Source organism: Thamnophis elegans, chromosome 5 (genome assembly GCF_009769535.1).
Source record: "Thamnophis elegans isolate rThaEle1 chromosome 5, rThaEle1.pri, whole genome shotgun sequence".
NCBI lineage: Eukaryota > Metazoa > Chordata > Lepidosauria > Squamata > Colubridae > Thamnophis > Thamnophis elegans.
Window position 1 is genome coordinate 13,855,337 of NC_045545.1, and position 22,554 is coordinate 13,877,890.

The window sequence follows — 22,554 nt, forward strand, 5'->3', positions numbered from 1 at the left end:
CTGTGACCTGTTAGGAATCAGGCCGCACGGCTGGAGGTGAATAGCGGGCAAGTGAGCAAAAAAGACACCATCTCCCTCACCTGGTCTGTGGAAAAACTGTCTTCCACAGAACCAGTCCCTAGTGCCAAAAATGCTGGGGGCTCAAGATTTTAGTCTTCTGATAAATTTTAATTTTGGCCTCCACTCAAAATTTCATCAAGGCCTTCGCAAATCTTCTGAGACCAACAGGAATGAAAGTTAATATAGTTGCTTCAGCTACATAAAGTGAAAACAAATTTATCTCTCAGCTTAGGGTGGTGAAAGTCCACATTTGTTCCGTAACTTAACAAGTCAAACACAGAAAAGTTAAATAATGATGGGGCTAAAATTCAACCAAGCTTAACTCCATTTTTAGTGGATGCAGCAGATGTTAAATGACCCTGGGGAACTGCCTCTGACTTTAAGCATCATGAAGAATGCAACCTAAGAATATCCTTTTGACAATCAAAGAAGCTTTCAGCTTCTTCCAGAGCTTACTTTGATTAACCCAATCAAATACTGGCTATATTGAACGAGACTGTGGATGAGGAAAGGTATTTTGCTATTAAATACAGGTAGTACACAATTTACAACCAACATAATTGGGACTGGAATTTCCATTGCTAGGCAATGCTGTTGTAGAGTGAGGTGTCATATGACAATTCTGGAAACTGTCATTAATCAAGAACCATGGGTCGTTAATTTATGACCACTCCAATCCAAGACCATTCCAGGCTTGGTCTCTTGTATCCCTGAGCCTCAGTAAGGGAAGGGACTGGCTCCACCCTTCTCCACCCTCACATCTTCTCCCCAGTTTTGCTTTTGGGGGCACCCTATCATGCAAGGCAACAAGCAGTCCCCAACTGTCCAATTCTGAGACTGCTTACTACACCTTAGAAGCCAGTTACCCCAAGCCAGTTGTAGTTGCCATTGCTACCCTGCACTCCGAGAACACCACTGCCCTACACTCTATACTGCCCCATATGACGTTTGTCGCCTTCTTGCTCCTGCTGCCAAATGAGGTGTACACAGCCTAGTTGCCTGGCTGGGCTTTATGCTTAACAAAAAGCCAAAAGGAGCTCTGGCCTATCAAGAGTTTGTTGCAGAAATCAAATCCAGAAAGCACACACAGGCAACTGATTCAGCAGGATTCATTAACTTCTCTTTATATACATAACAATCAGGGGTGGGTTTCAACCGGTTCGCGGCGGTCCCTGTGAACCGGTTGGTCGGCGAACTAGGAAGTAAGTAACTTCCAGGAATGGCGAAGGGCCCGCTCGCCTGCCCGCGGTCCTTACCCGGTTTTGACGAGTTCTGCACTTCCACGCATGCACAGGACGCATACAGCGCCTGCGCGATCCTCCAGGAGCAGCTGGAGCGTCACGCAGATGCTAGTACGCATGCGTGCACCACGCGCGTGCATGAGGACGCCGCCGGCCCCGTTCCAACCGAACTGGTTGGAACGGGGCGAGAAACCCACCCCTGATAACAACACATGAGACATATATACAATACCAAGAGTGGTTCTTCCAACGTGGTAGAGGACAGAAATAGCAAGTACAAACACAGCACAAAATGGAAGCACAAAATGGAGAAGGCAAAAGGGAAGAGGGAGAAGCTGTTGCCCCCAAGCTTATGTGCAGAACAGTTAAGCCACGCCCAGGCTCCAAACTGTCTCTTATGGCCCTATACAACAAATACTATGTTTCAGTTACCAAACAGTCCCCCGTTGGCTGACCTGTTGCTATGTACTATTCCAGTTCATGAATATATTGTGACATGGCCTGTAAGTCTGTAACATAAAAGGGATGTTTTGTGTGCCATGGCTCTGGGGCCTTTTTTTCCTTTTTCTACAGCGAGGAATTCATCTCCAGCCTGCCTCAGCAGACAGGCCAGGCACACCTCATCAGAAACAAGAGCAGGGAACAGCAAAGGTCAGATCGGGTGGCGAAGCACAGAGTGCCAAAAGATGAGACCCCATAAATAGATGGGGGGAGCTGAAGTGCCCCTATAGTAGTAAGTGTGGTTTCCACCACAAAACCGCGTTCGACTAAACCACGCTCGATGAAACCGTGTAGCTGACATCATCAACAGGGCAACAACAGCGCGGAGACAGAAGCACGCTGTAAACGCTAAACCTAAAATTAACCCCTAAACCTAACCCCCCTAAACCTAACCCTAAACCTAACCCTTAACCTAACCCTAAACCTAAACCTAACCCTTACCTTAAGTTGAATCGGCTTGCTTTCAAAGCGCTATTTAAAGCGCCCTTCTTTCTCCGTGCTCGCTGTTGTCGCCCTGTTGATGACGTCAGCGACGCGGTTTAATTGGGCGCGGCTTAGTCGAGCGCGGTTTTGTCGTGCCACGGTAAGTGTGGGCTGCCAAGCTCCCCAATCTTGATCATGTGACTGCAGGGGCACTGCAGCGGCTGGGCACAGGTTATAAGTTCAGTGCTGGCGTAACTTTGATCAGTTGAGGGCTACCTATTTTGGAGGATACTACGTTGATCAATAGTGCAGCAGTCCTCCTTGAAGCCAACCAGTTCCTCCAGCAGATTTTATCTGCTCCCTAACCTTCTAATAAATATATTGCACTAAAGACGTTGCATGGGTTGCATTAACTGATTAACCAGTGATTTGTTGCAATAGCTCTCCCCTTTCAAATTAAGACTATATGTGCAAACTTCAAATCCTCAATATCCAATCATGCTTTCAACTAAATATTAACAGTGAAGCCGTGATAGCTGCCCATTAGTCTGAATTATTAATTCAGAAGGAATTAAGTCTCTGTCTGCACTCTTCCCTTATCATAATTGGACAATTAGGTCATTAACCTCTGTGGAGGCTTGCAGAAGATAAAGTTGATGGAAATATGCAAGAACTGTTGCCAGGGTGACAAGGGGTAAAATGACATATTTTAAATCCACAACAGAAAGATAATATCTGGGAGCAGTTCAGACAGATACCTCCCTAATTCACTGAACTATAAATATGAGGAGGAGGTACAACATAATTAGACTTGCAAGATTCTATTATTATAGCCAATCCCAAGAAAAATAGTTTTAGCTTTTTATTCAATTGTACCTACTGGGGCTGACAAGACCAAACCCATAAGTCCTTTATACAGTACCTACATTTTCTGATTCGTCATTATATAATTATTTCTCTGAAGCCTCAGATGAAATGCAGTGATAAACAGGAAATGGGGCATTTTGTAAGTGGTTTGCTGCAATGTGCTGAAAGTGAAATGAGTTCTATTGCTTATATAAGATATGACCCAGGCATCCTTAATGGAGATACTTAATATAATATTTATATTTGTATTAAAATCACCAACTATTTTTGAGGTTCCTCAAGAGGTGGAATAAGTTTTATCTGGACAAATATTGAATTATATGGAATGAGAAAACATTTAAATCTTCAGTTCCAAAGTGTAGTAAGAAATAAAGAAACAGAAGTGAAGGAAACATAATAGTGCTTATTGAACAAAATAAACCATACAATGCTGTAAACTGATTGCATTTATTCATATGCAGGTTTCATCCAGAAACTACAATAAATAATCAAAAGTAATAAAGAACTGGAGTAATAAACAGAACAGAGATTTCTCCACATATATGTTACCAGTTTGCCAATTTCTTCATAGGAATAAAGAAATAAAGGAAACGAGAAAAATAACCTCTAGAGATAGGATAAACATTTACAGTATATACATTTACATACCTAAAACTGGGATGTACAAAATATTTGGAACAGAACTGATCTGAATACATTCAGAATACATTCTGAATGAAAAGTAGCTGTTCTGAGCTTTTGGAAATATTTTGGAAATATTTTGGAAGTATTTTGAACTCAAAATGAATGTTATGTACTGAGGACATAATATCAAAGTCCTCTAAAATGAATATTTCCAACAAGCTTTAAAATTCCTGAAGAGGTTACTTCTAGATGTGACTATGAGAAAGTTCCATTTATTACCTGTTAAGAGCTAGTATTTGTGGTTGTTCACCGTAGACTAGAAGATGCCCCATCTAGGACCATATTAATAATATGATAAATATGATAAATAATTTTGCTGCCAAACTGTCTACACCAAAAGTTTCTTATCTAGTAATCTGGGACATTAAAAATATACGAGTTAATCAATGTAAAGGGCATTTGGGCAATCTTGATCAAGGAAGAATGTACTAAATATAGGAAATGCACCAGCCTCACAAGCAAGTGGGCGCACAGCTCTAGGAATAGCTCATCTGGTCATTAGTAAAGGAAGTCTTGCAAACACATATATTACAATTCCGTAAAATAACTGAAATGTGTTAAAAGTGGAGTATAAATTTATTAACGTAAAAACACGGAATAAATTTGCTTCTATTATTTCTGTCAAGGCAAAATATATATTTTAGTCTTTGTGTACAAGTAGACAAATAAGTTATTTCTATAATCTGTATATTTTTGTAAGTGTGCTAGATTATGCTCTTTACTGAGCAAAATTAGGGATTACAGGTAGTCCTTGCTTAGAAATATCACAACTGGGATTGGCAATTTCAACTAAATTCTGTGGTCACTAAGTGGAAAAACATTTGACCAAAATGGGCTAACAATGTCACTTCCCATTTGGTTAGTAAACGAATCATCCCCGTAATTAAGCAAGACATGACCACAACTTGAAATTTTACCTACATCTTCTTTATTAACCTTGATTGTTAGAAGCTGTTTGGGAAAGACACAAATGGTGATCATGTGGCTACAGGATGCTCTGAAGGACATAAATGCAAGAATAGGTTGTGCAGTTTTACACTGTTGTAACTTCAAATGGTCATTAAATGAAGCAGTCTGTAAGCGAAGACTACCTGTAGTTGTATTAGATTATGTTCTTTATTGGACAGATTACAGATTACTTTCTTTAATCATCAGACTTAAAGGGTATTATAGATGAGAAAGTATTAATGTCCACCTGCAATCAGAATCCAGGTAAATAGTACCAGATTGGATTTAAATGGATGCTTTAGTAACATGGCACTGGTTGAAATGTCGCTATAGTTTAATACAGTATATAGAAATGAAGTAGCATAGTGTCTAGTTATATACTATGTTTCTTGACTTAACTATAATTCATCAAGGAAATTTATCAAAGAAAAATTAAAATTCATCAAGGAAATTGTAAGCATTGCTAGGAATAATATAAAAAAAATAGTTATCTCTTCCAACCTTCTATATTTTAATTGCATTCCTTATAGACATTTTTTTTAATAGACATTTTATTAGGATTTATAGGCCGCCCTTTTCCCTGAGGGGACTCAGGGCGGCTTACAATCACAGGGAGGGGGGTGCAATACCAAAAGACAAACAATATGTGAACAGAATAAAATAATAAAACACAACTTGCATTCAACAGTCAACACTCGGGCGGGTAAATTGGGAACCTATCCCCAGGCCTGATGGGATTCCTGTTCTTATTTAGCTTGACAGAGCAGTGGTGTCAAACTCAATTTCATTGAGGGCCACATCAGGGCTGTGGTTGACCTTAGGGAGCTGGGTGGGCATGGCCAAATGGGTGGGCATGGCCATCTTGACGCCACTCCCCAAACTGCTGGCATGTTTCCTCTTCGCACTGGGTAGACCGGGCCAAAGCTACGCTGGCCCGATTTTTCCTTTTTACATTGGGTAGACCAGGACAGCCCTGTGGGCCGGATCCGACCACATCATGGGCTGGATGTGGCCTGTGGGCCTTGAGTTTGACACCCCTGATTTAGAGATTTGTGTTGTTGCTTATAAATACAGCTTGACAATCTGTATGGAATTAAACACATTTCAAACTTCAGCTACATACGCTAATTTTTTTCTTAAAGTTTATCTTATAAAAAGACAACAGCACATATTTGTTTCAGTTCAATATTTCATATTTTTCAAACATATTAGGCTAATAGTTGCATGATCCCTCTTTCTTTGCCATGCTTAGTTTTGCTGACAGACCGTTAAACAAAATAACATTTGCTAAGAAAGGAATGTTTGATGAGCATGAAATGTATTGTTATACCTTAATTAGCATGGGGAAATGTTATGCTGGCCATAGGATTCTTCCATATTTATATTTCCTCCACTTCCTATTCAGTTGAATAATAGGTTCTTGATTATGTTAATATGTGCCATCAAGTTAGTGTCAACTCTTAGCGACCATAGCTATTTTCCCATGATGACTGTTGTGACTCAGCAGAAGTTTGCTGTGAGTTGAGTCAGGATGCAGGAATAACAATGCAGCTGGGCTCGTTAGTGTCGTCTTCTGGAGATAAAAGGACTGATGGTGCCACGCCCTGGTTGCAGAAGTCAATGTTCATTCATTCGTTCGTGGTTCGTCGGTTGTGGTTTGTTTGTGAGAGGCACTTGGATAAGTGATTTGCTTTCTGTAACCCTGATTCGAAGAGACACTTGGATAAGTGATTTGCTTTCTTTCTGTAAACCTGGTGTTGCTGTAATTAGCTCTTTGTTTTTGCATTCTGCTGCGTAATCTTTTTTGCCAGATATTTTATTTATGTTTATTTTTGGGCTCGTAGCTAGCGTGAGCCAGGATTGATAAAGTTATTTCCTTTTAAGTTTGTCTGACTGTCGTCTGTGATCGAGCGAGGAAGGGGGGTCAGAACAATGACCTATCCCTAACATTCAGGTTTTCCAGTGGTGTACCCATCACCACAGTAACTGAGTCCATCCACCTCTGCTAGCTGGTCTTCCTTTTCTCTTTCCTTCCACCATTCCCAGCATCAGAGCCTTCTGCAGAGAGCTAGGTCACTGCATAATGCGCCTGAAGTATAATCATTTGAGTCTGATCATTTGTGCCTTAATGAGAACTCTGGCTTGAGTTGTATAATTACTTGTTGGTTTTCTTGGCTCTCCATGGATTCTTGAGTCTTTTCCAACACTCAAACTCAACAGTGGCAACACTCTTATCTGGCTTCTTCAACCTTCTAATTTCATTTCCATAAAGTATCACATGGAATATCATTCCCTACGCTATTCTGATACATGTACGGATAGATTACACCAAGGCATACAAATATCCTTGCCAAGGCCTTCATGATTACAAAAACAAGTGCTCATTTTATGGCATGTTTCTTAACTGCTTGTTTCATTATTGTTGAGGGTTTGATGTATCAATAAACTATCTACCATTTCAAAACTACACTCAAGTTCTTTCAATCTAGTTCAGCCTAATTTATATTCTGCATATGGGTTGAATAAATAAGAGTAGACAGCCTTGTTCCATTACTCTGCCTATCGGTTTCACTGTGTTGTACTGTGGCTTCCTGATCAGTATATAGCTTTGTATAAGGACAATGAGATGTTCTAGGATTTCCCATTTTTCCAAGCACATTCTAAAAGCTTGAGGTGAACAACACAATTGAAAGCCTTTTAATAATCAATGAAGCACATACTAATTTGGATTTGGTTCCTTTGCATTTCTCAATTATCCAGCATGTATCAGGAATCTATTGATTACTGTTTGTGGGTCTTTTCTAAAGCCAGTGTGAAGGTCAGGCATCTCTTTTTGATGACCCTAAACATTATTTTGTTAATATGTGAAATTAAGAGTGTTATAAGATAGTCAGCACACTCTAGCAAGTTTCCTTGCTATTGGTATTGCATCACAGAATGGCCACTGTGTCATTCTCCAGGTTTGCTGGCGTATTTTGGTTAGAACTTTAATGCTTTGGGTAAAATTGTGCTTAGTGCTATGTATGGAATTGTTGATCTTCTCTGTCCTGACAACTGGAGATTGTAAAAAAAAAAAGGTTTGGCTCTTAACTAAATCTAGCAACTTTTATTGTGTTACTAGACAATCTTTAACCTGTTGGGTCATGCCTGTAGATATATTTCCTTACCTTCAATAATTACAAAACGTCTAATGTACTTCTTCACTAGAACAGTTGGGATGTATTCAGAGATGTATCTGCCTGGAAAGCAATCCACACAATCAGCAGCTCAGGAAAATGTTTTATGATATTTTGTATTATGTCATAAACTATTTTAAGATAATTTTATGTCATAAAATCTTTTATAAAATTTACTGAATTTCAATTCCACAGGAGTCATGGGTTCCAGATTTTGGACACGTTCTGAAAGTTATCCTATGTAAAATACTGTGGCTCAAAAATTATTGTCCTAAGATTCACTATTTCATCCAGTTAAAGGTTGTAGGAGCAAGAGTTTTAGTAATATACAGATTTTTCTTTGACTCTTCTACAGTTATTATATATTAATATCACTACTAAACTACAAAGAGTCATTTTCAGTTCCTACTCTCTGCCTATGTATAGCCATATATTTCAGAATATTATGCACAGGGATGAAATGCTACCGGTTTGCACCAGTTCATGTGAACCGATAGGGACATTGTCATTGGTTCTGCAAACTGGTAGTAAAAAAATCCTTTAAAAAGTGGGGGGAAATGGTTCCCATGATTGCACGGCACAGCTGAAACTTTTTTTTTTCACTTCTTAAACCATTTTTTACTATTGGTTTGGGCGAATAGGCAGTAAAAAAATGCTTTAAATTTTTTAAAAAGTTGGTCACACCCACCAAGTCACATGACACCCAAGCCACGCCCACAAAACCGGTGGCAAAAAAATTTACACTTCACCACTGATTATGCATGTTAGGGATTTATTTGCTAATCTTATAAACTGCCACTGTTATACTAACTCAATTCTAACAGACATTTTTTAAAGAATCCCTTTGGTTAAAAGTTGAATATTAGGGAGCACTTCACTAAATATTTCATAAAACAACTTACAGAAAAGCTTAGCTAAAAGACTGACCATGATTAAGGGAAGTTGTTGCTCATGATAAAAAGAGGCACAAAGCCATATGTAGCAACTCTATAATGTTAATTCTGCTTTTCTACAGAGGTATTATTCAGAAAGGTTAAGAATATGACAAGTTTTATACTAAGATTTATTTCAGAGAATTTTTCACTTTTTAACATTACCTTAGGTTTAAGAATTTCAGGATGAAAGCATTTTCAAGCATATTCCTAACCTTTCTGAATGCTTATGAAAAAAGCAGGAAATCCCGTATGTTCAATCAAAAATATAATTCTTTTTTCTACTTGGTTCATTGTCATTCTATCAGTCCAGTCACTAGTTAAAAGGTTCCCAAATCTGTTCATTTAATTTAGATTTTATTCAGCTTTCTTGGTCATTTTCAGCTTGACTGTGTATTACAAATTACTTTTTTCGTGTATAAAAAACAACATGTTCACTTTATAATCTATCTACATGGTAATAATATTAGTGCTTAGAATTACATGCAACAAAAATTGGACTGATATGTCACAGAAGCATATTTTATGAACAGAGAAACAGTATTGATCTGGCAGAAGAAAGGCCATTGACATCTACAACACTTGCATTACTACAAATAATAAAATAGGAAGAACTCAAATAGAGTCCATCTGCCTATTTCTTACCCTAAGAATGATCATCAAAATAGGTTCAAACGTACTTTTCCATTATCAACAGCAAAAGGCAGCAGTTAAATAAAAACCAACTTCAAAGTCTTTGCTGGCATATCATATAATTCCATTAAGCACAAGAAGCAGGACCTATTCTATTGTCATAGCAAAATATTGAAATGTTATCTCAATGTTACATCTATAATTTTTAATATGCAGCAACATTCAGCTTTGTCTTTAAAGTTTTTTAGCCCAGATTTTTTTTAGAATTGTTTTCTGATAGTTTTATGTAATCATAGTTATATTGCAAATAATTCTTGGTGTCTTGAGTAGAATCATATGCAAGTATATATGCATATATTTATTTATTTGATAAATAAATGACACAATAATTTTGATGTCAGCAAAAACAAAACAAGGATCCATCAGGTTCAAAGAAGATGCTCCTACACTCAACAATTAGCCAACTGGAAGTTATGATCATAATAGATAGTCCTCAACTTACAATAGCTCATTTAGTGACTGAAGTTACAACGGCATTGAAAAAAAGCTACTTATAGTTGTTTTTTACACTTATGAACGTTGCAGCATCCCCATGATTACATGATTAAAATTCAGATGCTTGGCAACTGACTCATATTTATGATGGTTATAGTGACCCGGATCACTTATTCACCTTTTGCAACCTTCTGACAAGGAAAGTCAATGGGGAAGCCAGATTCACTTAGGAACCAGTTACTACTAACTTAACAACTTAGCAGTGATCCACTTAACAAATGTGACAAGAAAGATTGTAAAATGGGGCAAAAATCACTTAATAAATGTCTCAGGAACAGAAATTTTGAGCTCAATTATAGTTGTAACCCGAAGATGCTTGTAATCATGTCCTAGTCCTTTTACTTAAATACAAAATTATCAGGCCAGTTTTATTCCCTTTTATTATCTTCTTCAGATAGATCTGAAAGGCACTTCAGAAAATATGGTTAGATATTATTGGAATTCAACTAAATGAGAAAGCATGTCAAGAATAATAAAATGCTTGGCATGGGTGGAAGATAGATGTATTTGCAATTGTCACCTAGGAAAGACATTTTACTCAGATGGCACTATGGCTTTTAGTGTCTATAAATTCTAATCACCAGTTAGCTTTCTTCTGGGAACATTTCTTTCCAAATAAGCAGTAAATGCCACATTATGCCAAGCTAACAGGCTACCCTTTTTCTTAGCAATGTTCTTTCTGACCCAGCAGCTGACTTGTGAATTTTTCATATCAAATATGCCTGATTTACAGGTTCTGAACCACTATATACACAAATGATAAAAAAAATATATGTAAAAGTGTTTATTTTGGAATTGAGTATTCAAAGCATCAGGGACGACAATTATTATTTATTATTATTTAGCCTTTGATGAGAACATGACAGAAGAGAAACAAATATGAACAGAGATCACATAATTATAAGTAAAACTTCTATTGGGGTATGGTAGTGGTCTCATAACTAGATGTCCAGTTCAGCTACCAATACCATCACTTCTGGTGTTGTTTCATGAATATCTTCTAGAAAATCAAGAGAACGCACGTTGTGGGCAATCTTGCACAATAAGTTTAATAAGGGGGCAACAGTCACCCGTATCCGTAGTATTCCTCTATCTACACGTACTCCCTGGGCAGTGCTAAATGGGTGACAATGACCAGATGCAGCCATACTGCTCTTTTGGGCCTCGCGACCATGATAAACACAAGTGCATAAAATCAAATAGGGTTGAAAATAAAAGGCATAAATAATGTTTCTTTTATTCTAGCGCCTATTAAGATAAAAATACATGGATGTAGGAATTTAAAGAAGGTGATAGAGGAGGAAAACATTACTGGAGAATTAATTCCTGATCTCATGCAGAATAGCAATTACAGAAAAATGGAATAGGCACATTTTTTTAAATTTCCTTTAATTACATACACTTTAGGATGGAGCAGTCTTTGATTCTAATGGACTGTGAATCAAAAATGCTTTGGGATGCTGCTTAATTCTCCAGAGAGTAAAATAATTTTCAAAGCATTTTTGAGAATTTTGATAAAACTATTGGCTGTTTTATACTGAAAGAATTGATTGGCGTTAGATATTTATCAGTCATAAATTGCCAGCAATAGATTTTAGGTGGAATAATCTTTACTGCAATGAAGTCTAAATTGTTCACTTTGTATCAGTTCTCTAATTACCAAGCAGCATTTAAAAATCAGATAGAATGTCAATGCATTTGAACATCAAATTCACCTAATTAAGACTTGGACTAGGATTTTTAATCTTATTTGAAGGATTTTTAATCTAGCAATTTATTTAGCCATATCTTGGATTTACTAGAGAAATAAAAAATGAACAAAGCTTCTAATTTAAAGTATTGATATTTATTATTATTCCTTCAATAGATAAATATTAACATAAGTAGCTTTGATCCTTGGACCCAGAAAAGAGATAATTTTTATAATAGGATTCCTGCTGTAAAGGACTCCTGATAGCTTATTTCTTAAAAATATAGAAAAGAGGTAATCAAAAATGTGTTATCAAAAATCTTAATTACACAGTTAACTATGTGGCTTTTGGACAATCTCTCTCTGGCCAACCCCTTCACAGGGTTGTTGGGAGAAAGAAGGGAATCCTATGTATGCCACCTCGAGCTTATGAATAATAGGATATAAATCTAATAAATTATATTGATATAATATATATATAGCCCAGGTTCAAATCCCAGTAAGGGTATGGCTAGCTGATGAGAGCTAAATAGCTTGAAATAGATCTATACTAGTCTCCCTTTATTTATTTATCAGCACAAATAAAAAATAAAACACACACACACACACACACACACACACACATATACATACATACATACATACATACATACATACATACATATATTAATTATATTAAAATCTAGCAATCAAATATTGCTGTTATTTTCATACAAAATCTTTATTACTGTATGCCTCCCAGTCACTGTGTCAGGCAGCCATATACTTTTAATAAATATTTTACAGTTTACAGTTTTAAATCAATTATGACTCAGAAAATCGTAATAACTACATCAGCTATAATAACCGGAGACAAACTATTGTGTGAACCCAGTTAAGACAACATGCCCAGCTCAAAGTATTAGATATTACATAAATTTTGATCATAGTATATTAGCAGGGAATGTCCCATTCAAAATAAATTAATCCAGTCAGTAAAAAAATAAGTTTTATCTTGCCTTCTTTCAACAATCAGGAGTCTACGGGCACCTTTTCCAACTGACAAGTTTGAACAGTTCACAAAAGCTTGCGCCTTTTTGGTGAATATATATTTTAGTCGGAAAAGGTGCTAGCGGGGCCCCACTTGATTTTGAGTTGCTATAAACAGGGCTCTTCCCCAGTGCCTGTGATCAGTAAGGACTTTGTCTAAAATACAAAAAACACTCCAAATTGTGACGGAAGCATGTTTATATATATATTTGGTATGTTTTAAAAACAAACATTCTCAGGCCATGAAAGTTGCTTCTGCTATTGTAAGAAATGGCTGTCTTCACAGCATGGGCCTCACGCTTCTGTTGGTAACAAATAACTCTGATAAGCGCTTCCCTGTGATCTCTGTTAGTAACTGGTCTCAGCCACTTCAGAACCAGAAAAGCAGAAGTTTTTTTTTTTTGTAGCAGCAAAGGAGAAAGTTTTTTCATGAAAGCTAATTCCTCCCTTTTAAAAAAAACCCACCCCTTTTTCAACCTACAGTCCACACTTATCAGAGCTGAAGCAATCTATGCCAGGTGTCTTAATGCTGTATTTGTATCCCACCCTTTATTATTTTTAAAATAATCCAAGACAGTGACTATAGCTAATTATTCCTTCCTCCTCCTAGTTTTCCCCACAACCACCCTGGGAGAGGAGTTGGGCTGAGAGTCTCAAAGTCACCCATCTGGCTTTCATTATGCCTAAAAGGGGGACTTGAACACACAGGCTCCCGTTTTTCTAATCCTGGTGCTTTAACCACTAGATCAGTGTTTCCCAACCTTGGCCACTTGAAGATATCCGGACTTCAACTCCCAGAATTCCCCAGCCAGCATTCGCTGGCTGGGGAATTCTGGGAGTTGAAGTCCGGACATCTTCAAGTGGCCAAGGTTGGGAAACACTGCACTAGATCATACTAAACTATGAGTATGAGTATGAGTAGTTTATTTATATGCCGCCCTTTTCCCTGGGGGGACTCAGGGCGGCTTACAATTCGAAAGGAGGGGAAAACAAACAAATTAACACATAAGACAGTACATCATTAAAAGCACAACATTCATACAATTCGGGTGGGTTACGGTCTTTAACCCCAGGCCTGACGGGATAGCCAGATTTTAAGGGCTGTGTGGAAGGTCTGGAGGATGGTCTTTAACTGGTCTTTAACAATTCACCAGAAGTTGCGACAGGCAAGCCATCAAAAAGTAAAACCATCTCCATTCGCTGGAAAGTCTATGGAGATTCTCAGTCACCCAGGTCATGGTTGTTCCAAAGGTGTTTTTCCAAGAGGCAACTGGGCTTTCTGGATTTTCTTTGAAGACCTTTCTCTTCTCATCCACGAAGCTTTGAAGAAGCCAAAGAAAAACAAGTCCAGTTTTTCTCCAGAAAAAGGAAGTCCAGTTACCTCTTTAAAAAAAAGCACCTTTGGGATTCGCTGGGAAGGGAAAGGCACTTAACTCATGCCCAGATTCCTAAGTTTTAGACGCCAGGAAGGAGCCGGTTTGACAGCTTAATAAAGCGCGGGGAAGAAGCAGCAGCAGGGGGGAAAAAAACCCACTCATTGGGGATTGAGAAAGACTTACAAGGAGGAGAGGTAGTCCATTTCTCCACCACCTCCTCCCACAAGGGTGGGAGATGCCTGCAGAAAGAACAAATGTCAGGAACTTGCACTAAGCTCCCCCACCTAAGAGAGAAAGGGCGGAAACTCAACCTTTAAGCGTCACGCCGCAAACGTCAAGTGAGCCTCCTCAGGTCCGGCGCCTTCTCTTCCAACTGCCCCGACTTCCACTCTCGCTTACCGTCGATTCTAACCGCCGCCTTGCGACACCCGGACAAGCCTGCCACCGGGCGCGCACGCACGCTTGGGCCGCCCGGCTCCTCCACGACGCTCTCCCACGGCCGCCGAAGGGCGAAAGGAAAGCGAGCCGCCGAAGAGAGGAGGTTGGGGAGGGGGTGGGGGGATAAATTAAAAGCAGGCGGGGCTTAAGAGCCGGCTTCGGCCAGAGGCTCGGCGGCTCAGACTCCGCCCTATTCCTTTGTCACGTCACCGTCCGCCGTCCGCCAATGGGATTCTCGCTGGGGGAACCGCTGACTGGGCGCAAAGGGAAGCGCGAGGCAGAACCCGCGGAGGCGGGGGAGGGAGGGAGGGGGGGAGGAGGGAAAGGGGAGCGAATAATAAAAGGGGCGGGACCGAAGGGAGAAAACAAAAGGGAGTGTTGGCCTTTTATCTTCGCCTCAGAAGTGAGGCGGCTGCGGATGCCGGCCCCGTTTCGCCTTCGCAAAAGCGGGCGGAGCTCGAACGCGCTTGAAATGTCCTGACGTGACCTTATCAGTTCTTTTTGTTGTGGTGGTTGCTTTAGAAAGATGCAATAAGCTTCATTGAGCACACTGGGGGCTTTTTCTCCCAAAGCAGGCGCGTCCTGTATTTAGGTACCTGGCCTTCCTTTGATGTCACTCCCCTAAATTTTAAGTCGTCTTAAATAAAAGCATTAGATGGCGCGTTCCCCTTGTTCCCCTCTTGAATACTTGCAAGAGGCCTACTCCAAAGTATCTACAATGTGACTTTCAGAAGCATAATTAAGCTTCTTCAGTGGGATGGGGAGGGCTTTTGTTACTGCTTATTATTATTCAGAGCTGATGGGTCTTTATGAATAAAGGAGCTGTTAATAAAATAATGATGCTTAAGATACAGGAGATAGCTTGGTAATACAAGTAGTCCTCATTCAGCCACTGCCTTGGACTGTAGTGGTGGGGCTGTCTGCTAAAAGGCTATGGCAGACACTTGAAAGAAAATGGAGAAGCCTCTATTTGTGGAGTCTGGCAAGAACAAAGAGTGTTTAGAATAACAACTAGACACAAGAACAGTTTTCCCCCCAATGCCATCACTTTGCTAAACAACTAATTTCCACAACACTGTCAAACTATCCAGAAAGGCAGTGTTATCATTATTATTCTCATCTTCTCTATTACCTATCATCTCCTTATGTTCTTATGACTATAACTTGGTTGCGTGTATCTTACTATTTATATTGTTTACTTAGTATCCTAGTATGATTTATGTTGGTTGCTTATTTAGTATCCATGACTGTCACTGAGTGTTGTATCCGATGTTTTATTTTAAATGTATTTTTACAATTATTATGATAATATTCTACCACTATTGTTGTATGTACACAGAGCTCATGCACTGGAGACAAATTCGTTGTGTTTCTAATCGCACTTGTCCAATAAAAAATATTTCTATTCTATTCTGTCCTATCCTATCCTATCCTATCCTTATCCTTATCCTTATCCCCATCCCTATCATCCCTATCCCCATTCCATTCCATTCTATTCTTCACAGAGAATATGTATCCATTCTAGGTGGTTAGAGAACTGATAACAGTATCAAAGAGTTAGACTTTCTGCATATCTCAGCTAGAAGTAAGAAATAGGGATGTGTGTGTGCCCCCCCCCCAAGCAAATAGAATGTGTATTAGATAACTCCTGGAGCATTCATTAGCCAAGGCTTAGGAATAGGAACACTAGAGGCCAATTAGGAAAATTGTTAAATCATTACTAAAATGTTTATTCGATTATTTGCTTTATATAGCCCGCCTTATTCCCGCCTTCCGCTTTGGTGAAATTGTATAAAGCTTTCCTAATCCTTTGTTCTGGGTCCGTGGCGTTTTGCTGGCTAGGACCCCTTTTGCTGAAGCGTTATAAATAAAAGAAAACGAAAGTATGCACTTCGTGTCTGGTGTCTTTCATTGGCTTCGGCACCAAGCTCAGATCCAAATTGGGAACAACAGTAGTAACTGCAACCAATCATATTTACAACGTTCATAGATTGTTAATGGAAAGCTGAAGTAAGACCTTAAGCGCAGTTATGATTTCATTTAGTGATTGCTTTGCTTAATGACGAAAGTGCTGGTCTCAGTTGTCACTGGATGAGGACTACCTATTTATTAATGATCCTCCAGTCCCCGCATTAAATTACAAATAAGTTTCCAAGACCAAGATACAACCCTAACCCTTACAGATTCTCCACCATATGGAATCTGCCCTGAGATGCATACTGAGATGCACAGGGATCCCACCCCTAACAGAAATTAGGGGATCAAAGGCATTTTTTTTTCTATGATGGCCTCCATACCTTGCCCTCAAGGTTTCCTCTGTACTGGCTTTCTACAGAGCAGTGAATATGGCTTGTTTATTTTATTTATTAGAAGTATACCCTACTTCCATTTTATACAATTCAAGACCATTTTTATCTTAAGATTTTGATGGTGACTTGGTTGTAATTTGTATTGTTATATTGCATGACCAGCTCAAGGTTAACTCATCCTTCCAAGGTCAGTAAAATGAGGATCCAGATTGTTGGGGGCAATATGCTGACTCTGAAAACTGCTTAGAGAGGGCTGTAGAAGCAGTGTGAAGTGGTATATAAGTCTAAGTACTATTACTAATTTATGTGATACGTGTTTTTAATCTTAGTTGTGTTAACAGCCTTTGGAGGTGGGATATATGTAATAAATTTAATTAGTAAATGAATATCTCAAAAGTGGAATTTATTTATTTATTAAATGTACTTGCTGTCTATCTTGCCATGGAGCTATTCTAGGCAGCTTACAATAATAAAAAAGAAGAAAAATGAAAAGGTGTGTAATCAGAACAAAAGTAAAATAATAGAACAGTAACATAAACAATGACAAAGGAACACAATGCAAATAAATATGATGATAAAAAAGATGAGTGGGTGGGGAGCAGAGAGCAAGGGTGGGGGGAGGTGGCTTCTGCCATCAATCTAGCAGAATTTAGGCTTTTGGCTGTGTCCTAAAATTGGATAAAGTTATCCAACTCTATAGAATTTACTTTTGAATAAATATGCACAAGTTCAGCTTGTAAAATAAAAAGCATTTTAACACTGCCTTTTCTTCAAAGCAGTGCAACAAATGAGGGTGGTGGTGGGGGCTGAACTGCTATCCTATTGGTAACCTAGCAGGGTGCCATCTTTTCCTTCCTGTTACTGTTCCTCCCATCACAAAAGAAAACAGGTGGTGAGGGGGCCACTGCTATTACTTTTTCAGGCATTCCAAAGGCTGACATTCAACTTAACAAATTATACTTTCTCTAGGATGAGCTCTCTGTACCTTAATAGGATAATTTCCCAGACTCTGTGCTGTGAAAGAAGCAGGTATATTTAATTTACTCTTGTCTACTAATTACAGATGAATGGGCTAATCGGCTTTAGTGTGCAAGTTTGCAATTTAAAAATAGTTTTCTTTCTTTCTCCTAAAGTCTTACTAATTTATAAAGAAGTTTCTTAACTTACATTGCCTCCTTTAAAAAAAATGAAACTGACAAGATGATGTAACAAAATCAATTAAAAGCTCTCTTTGTACTATGCAATTAGTTATGGTTAACTTCACGGTTGTTTACTCAATTGACCCTACTTTCTGGGCTTACATAAAATGCTGAACATAAACAATACCCACATAGTCTGCTTTTCTCAAATACTAGATTCAAATGTGTTTGGCTGGTTTCAATATATCGTGCAAACACAATGAAATAATTAGTTGCACTGAATTGTGTTCTGGGAAATCTCCACAATAACATTGCTAAGAGTCAGACTCGACCAACCGGATAATATTATCATCATCAAGGTATTGCAAAATTCTTTGTTGCTTCTACTTATCTATCTAAAATAAAACAATCTGGTGCCTCTCTAAAAGAACCCTTCAATGATATGCATCTATTTGGTGCATATATAATACAACCTAAAGTAACCTTACATATACATACAACTTGTGATGCAGAGATGGGTTGCTCCCGGATTGGCCCGGATTGGGAGAACGGTTAGCAGCGGCGGGAGGCTCCGCCCACCTGCCCAGATGGAATCTGGCCTCTATAGAATGGAACAAGCTAGCGATACAATACAAATCATATATCAACAGGAAATACAGGAGATACGTCAATATTCCATACATTCTGATAGTGTTTGCACAATTCATGTTAAATTAATAATTAAATCCAATTTTCTGAGTTTGCATCAAGGAAGGGAGGCTTTTCACATGTGAAAGGCAGGCTGATAATCATATAAAGATCAAAATAAAGTTTTTAATTATTATAAATGTATGATTTTTTTTAATATTAACAATTTTAGTTTCAGGTTACTAAAGGATTCCCAGGATTGGAGTGTGGCATGGAACAATTTTTATTAAGCATAAAATAAAGAGAACAGTCAACACAGTAAAATATGCAATATAACAACTACACATTGATATATTAGTTATCAGCGAATTCAGGTGGACTGGAATTCAGTCAGGTTATCATACTGTTTGCTACTGTGCACACTTGGCTGCAATATAATAATATAAATTGGACTTTATGGGCAACTCTTTAATATAACAATTATCCAAGTTTATGCTGCAACCACTGATGCAGACTAAGATAGGGTTGGTGACTTTGATAACAAATTCAATTTGAAATTGAACATGCAAACAACACGTGCTGTTTATGACTGGAACCTGGAACGCTGCAGAATCTAAATAATCTGGAATATGTACTTGAAATATATAGTCTAGGACATTCTGAGGAATTCTGGGATTGAAGTCCAGAAGTCTTAAAGTTGCCAAGTTTGGAGACTCATAGCCTAAGAAACCAAAACGCAGCAGGACAACAGAAAGAATCAACGGGAAATTCATGGCACATAATAAATTAAAAAGAGACCAGGCTACCATGAATTTATAATTTCTAGATTCCTATGTTGTTGAGCTTTCATTGGGGCTTCAACAGTTAGTGTAAAATCAAGAGTTAGCAATTCTGATGTAGTTCATGTTGACTTGATTCATTTGTTTTCAGAAAATGGCATTTCTAATTATTTATACTAAAAGTGCAGATACGGACTTCAAACATTTGCATATCTTGGCTTCTGATTATCTTAGTAAACATTGTTAAGAAAACGTTGCATGGCCTTAGGCTAATGTTTTAAGTATTCTTATATAAAAATATAAGCTTAATTGTAACACTTGCATCTGAACAAATATAAACAAAGTTTGGTCTACAAATGTTGTTTGATGGGAAAATATCATAGTAAACATTTCTGGGCAAAGGAGTAATGACTGTTCTTTATTTTGACAAATACAGTAAACACTAAGTCTTTAGTGAATAAGTCACATTAGGTGTAAGTTAAATTAACCAAATAAACAGATGTACGATCAGGGCACAAAAAATGTATCTGTCACTAGCTTTAAAACTGAAGTTTTTCTTTCCTTGTTGCATCAGCAGTCTCGCTTAAGAGTCGTGCTAGAATAAAAAGAAAATTATTTTCAAAAATAACATTCATATTAATAAAAGTCCATCAATGTAGAAAATATTGATTACTAAACTCATTGATAGTTGATGTTTTAAAAAGTATATTAATATATCACATATTCTTTCTTACTTACAAAATAGAGTGTGTTTGTTTACAAGCCATCACGGTATGGTATTGTCTGGGTGGCGAAAAATTGCAGAAGAAATATTTTCACCCAAAACACCACCACAAAGTTTTAGTATCATGAATATACACCGTAAATAAGGCTGTTGTTAAATTTGTTTTTTCCTCTAAAGTTTCAAGCGTTAAAGATAGGTACCATAGTTAATGGAATATTGCCCTCTATTGACCAATTTGAAAATTGAAATACACAATACTTATTCTGAAGGAGATCAGTAAAACATTTATGTAATAATCAATATTATTGAAAATACTTCCTCCCCAGATTTTCTGATAGAAATGTTTTCTGCTCCTTTATCCAAAATTCTTTAGAGATAAAGAATCAAGAGCCAAGGTGGCGCAGTGGTTAAATGCAGCACTGCAGGCTACTGCTAGATCAGCAGGTCAGCGGTTCAAATCTCACCGGCTCAGGGTTGACTCAGCCTTCCATCCTTCCGAGGTGGGTAAAATGAGGACCCAGATTGTTGGGGGCAATATGCTGACTCTCTGTAAACCGCTTAGAGAGGCCTGAAAGGCCTATGAAGCGGTATATAAGTCTACTGCTATTTAGAGATGCCACGAATGTAAAATGTTTTTTCTATATTATCATTTTAGACATTATTGTGCAGATTGCTCTTCCATATTACCTTGCATTTTGAACGAAGCAATTTTCACAATTGAAACTAAAACAACGCTTGTTCATTTTAATCTAAAATAATTTTATTTCCATCTCACAGAAATTACAGCATATACATACATTACTAACTGTTGCCTTATAGCCAGCAACTGGTCCAACTGCATGATCTTACTTTTTATTAGCGCTTTTAAAAATTTCACCTTTATTAGTTTATAAGTAAACCACAACTTGCTTCAGCAGAAGATGCTATACCAGTGTTTCTCAACCTTGACAACTTGAAGATGTCCGGACTTCAACTCCCAGAATTCCCCAGCCAGCATTCGCTGGCTGGGGAATTCTGGGAGTTGAAGTCCGGACATCTTCAAGTTGCCAAGGTTGAGAAACACCGTGCTATACAGTAGAAGTGAAAATTCTAGCAGAGGAGCAAAGCTTCTAAACTTGATGAGGTTACCTAGTTTGGTAATGAGATGTTTGCAAGAAAACAACCAAGCTCAGAGATCATGAAAAAACTCTCATTCAATCCTGAGGTACAAATATTCTCCTCCATTAGCTTCTAAATTTGCCATTCAGCTGCCTTAGCTACAGGCTTGACCCAGGGTATGGAATGGATGGGGATGTACGTCCATATACTTGCAGGGAAGCTAATGTTTGGTGGGGATGGCTGGGTGGGTGTGTCCATACTGAGCATCTTTTACAAATAGCAATGATGTCATCCTCTTGCAGACTGTTTACCGAAGGATATTCTGAAATAATTTGTATCTGGTCCAACACAGATTTAATTTTCCAGGACAATCTATACATTTGAAAAAGACTCTCTGTCTGTCTGTCTGTCTGTCTGTGTGTGTGTGTGTGTGTGTGTGTGAGAGAGAGAGAGAGAGAGAGAGAAAGAGAGAGAGAGAGAGAGATTGTAGCTTTAGTCAAAAGATTTACAAGCTTAGTTCTCCTTTGCTAAGATTAGGTATTATTATATGAAGAAAATTGCAACAGATTCGCTTCTCAGTCTACGCTGCATATTGATAGTTTTGCTGGATTGTGCCACTTATGCTTACCGGTGCGATATTACATGTCTGATTTCCCCCACTCCCCCTCAACGGCAACGTTCGTTATACATGGAAAAAAAAATACTTTGTAAAAGCAAAAGCCAGCCGGAGTCTCTCACGCTAGCTTTTGGCGTGCCCGACAAGCATGCAAATTTGCTATTTGCAAAAAAGGCAGGGGAAAAAGCCTGTTTTTTGAAACGGTATGGTCTCTGAAAATAGATCCAGAACGATGGGCTGCGATCGGGTCTTTGATCCCGGCCACTCTCGCCTCTCTTCAGGCACGGTGCTAAAAGGACTCAAAGCAAGCCGAGCCCATCCTCCCCGGCGATTAGCCCTTCTCCAATTTGTTTGCCCTGCCTCTTCGGGAAGGACACGCCATATCCGGGGAAAACAAGCGTGAGGTAAGGACGCAGCGTGGTTGATTTGGACGCAGAAAGTGCCAAAACTTTGAGAGAGATCGTTTCTTCAACGTCGAAGGGACGTTGAAGCAGGTCGCGGGGGGGCTTTTGTTTCTTACTTTCCGTGGTTATAAAATCGTCCTTTGCCAAGCGAAGAAGCAAGAAAATGGCCTCCTTGGGAAGTGGATTTAAAAAAAATATATCTGTAGGAGGACGGGAGAAAGAAGAAAGTGGGAAAGGATTTGCAAAAATAGCAAGAGATAGGTAGAAAGATAGATACCCTTTGGTAGAAGACAGTATAGGTTTGA

General features: G+C 38.5%; 2 protein-coding genes across 9 annotated transcripts in view; one reads left to right on the forward strand and one right to left on the reverse strand.

The window, feature by feature from the left end:
- Positions 1-14,671, reverse strand: part of LRRC8B (leucine rich repeat containing 8 VRAC subunit B) — a 38,881-nt gene extending 24,210 nt beyond the window's left edge. For 3 of the 7 annotated variants that reach the window (XM_032217536.1, XM_032217540.1, XM_032217537.1), the window contains exon 1: positions 14,427-14,671. The gene's annotated coding sequence lies outside the window, so the exon portion shown is untranslated. Of the gene's footprint in view, positions 1-7,891; positions 7,964-14,298; positions 14,355-14,426 lie in introns of all 7 variants that reach the window. The other 4 variants (XM_032217542.1, XM_032217543.1, XM_032217538.1 and 1 more) reach the window with 4 other exon arrangements.
- A 7,494-nt stretch (positions 14,672-22,165) lies between these two features.
- The window catches only part of KYAT3 (kynurenine aminotransferase 3), a 29,967-nt gene continuing 29,578 nt past the window's right edge, over positions 22,166-22,554 (forward strand). Inside the window, exon 1 of one of the 2 annotated variants that reach the window (XM_032218326.1) lies at positions 22,166-22,249. The gene's annotated coding sequence lies outside the window, so the exon portion shown is untranslated. The remainder of the gene's footprint in view (positions 22,250-22,554) is intronic. The other variant, XM_032218327.1, reaches the window with a different exon arrangement.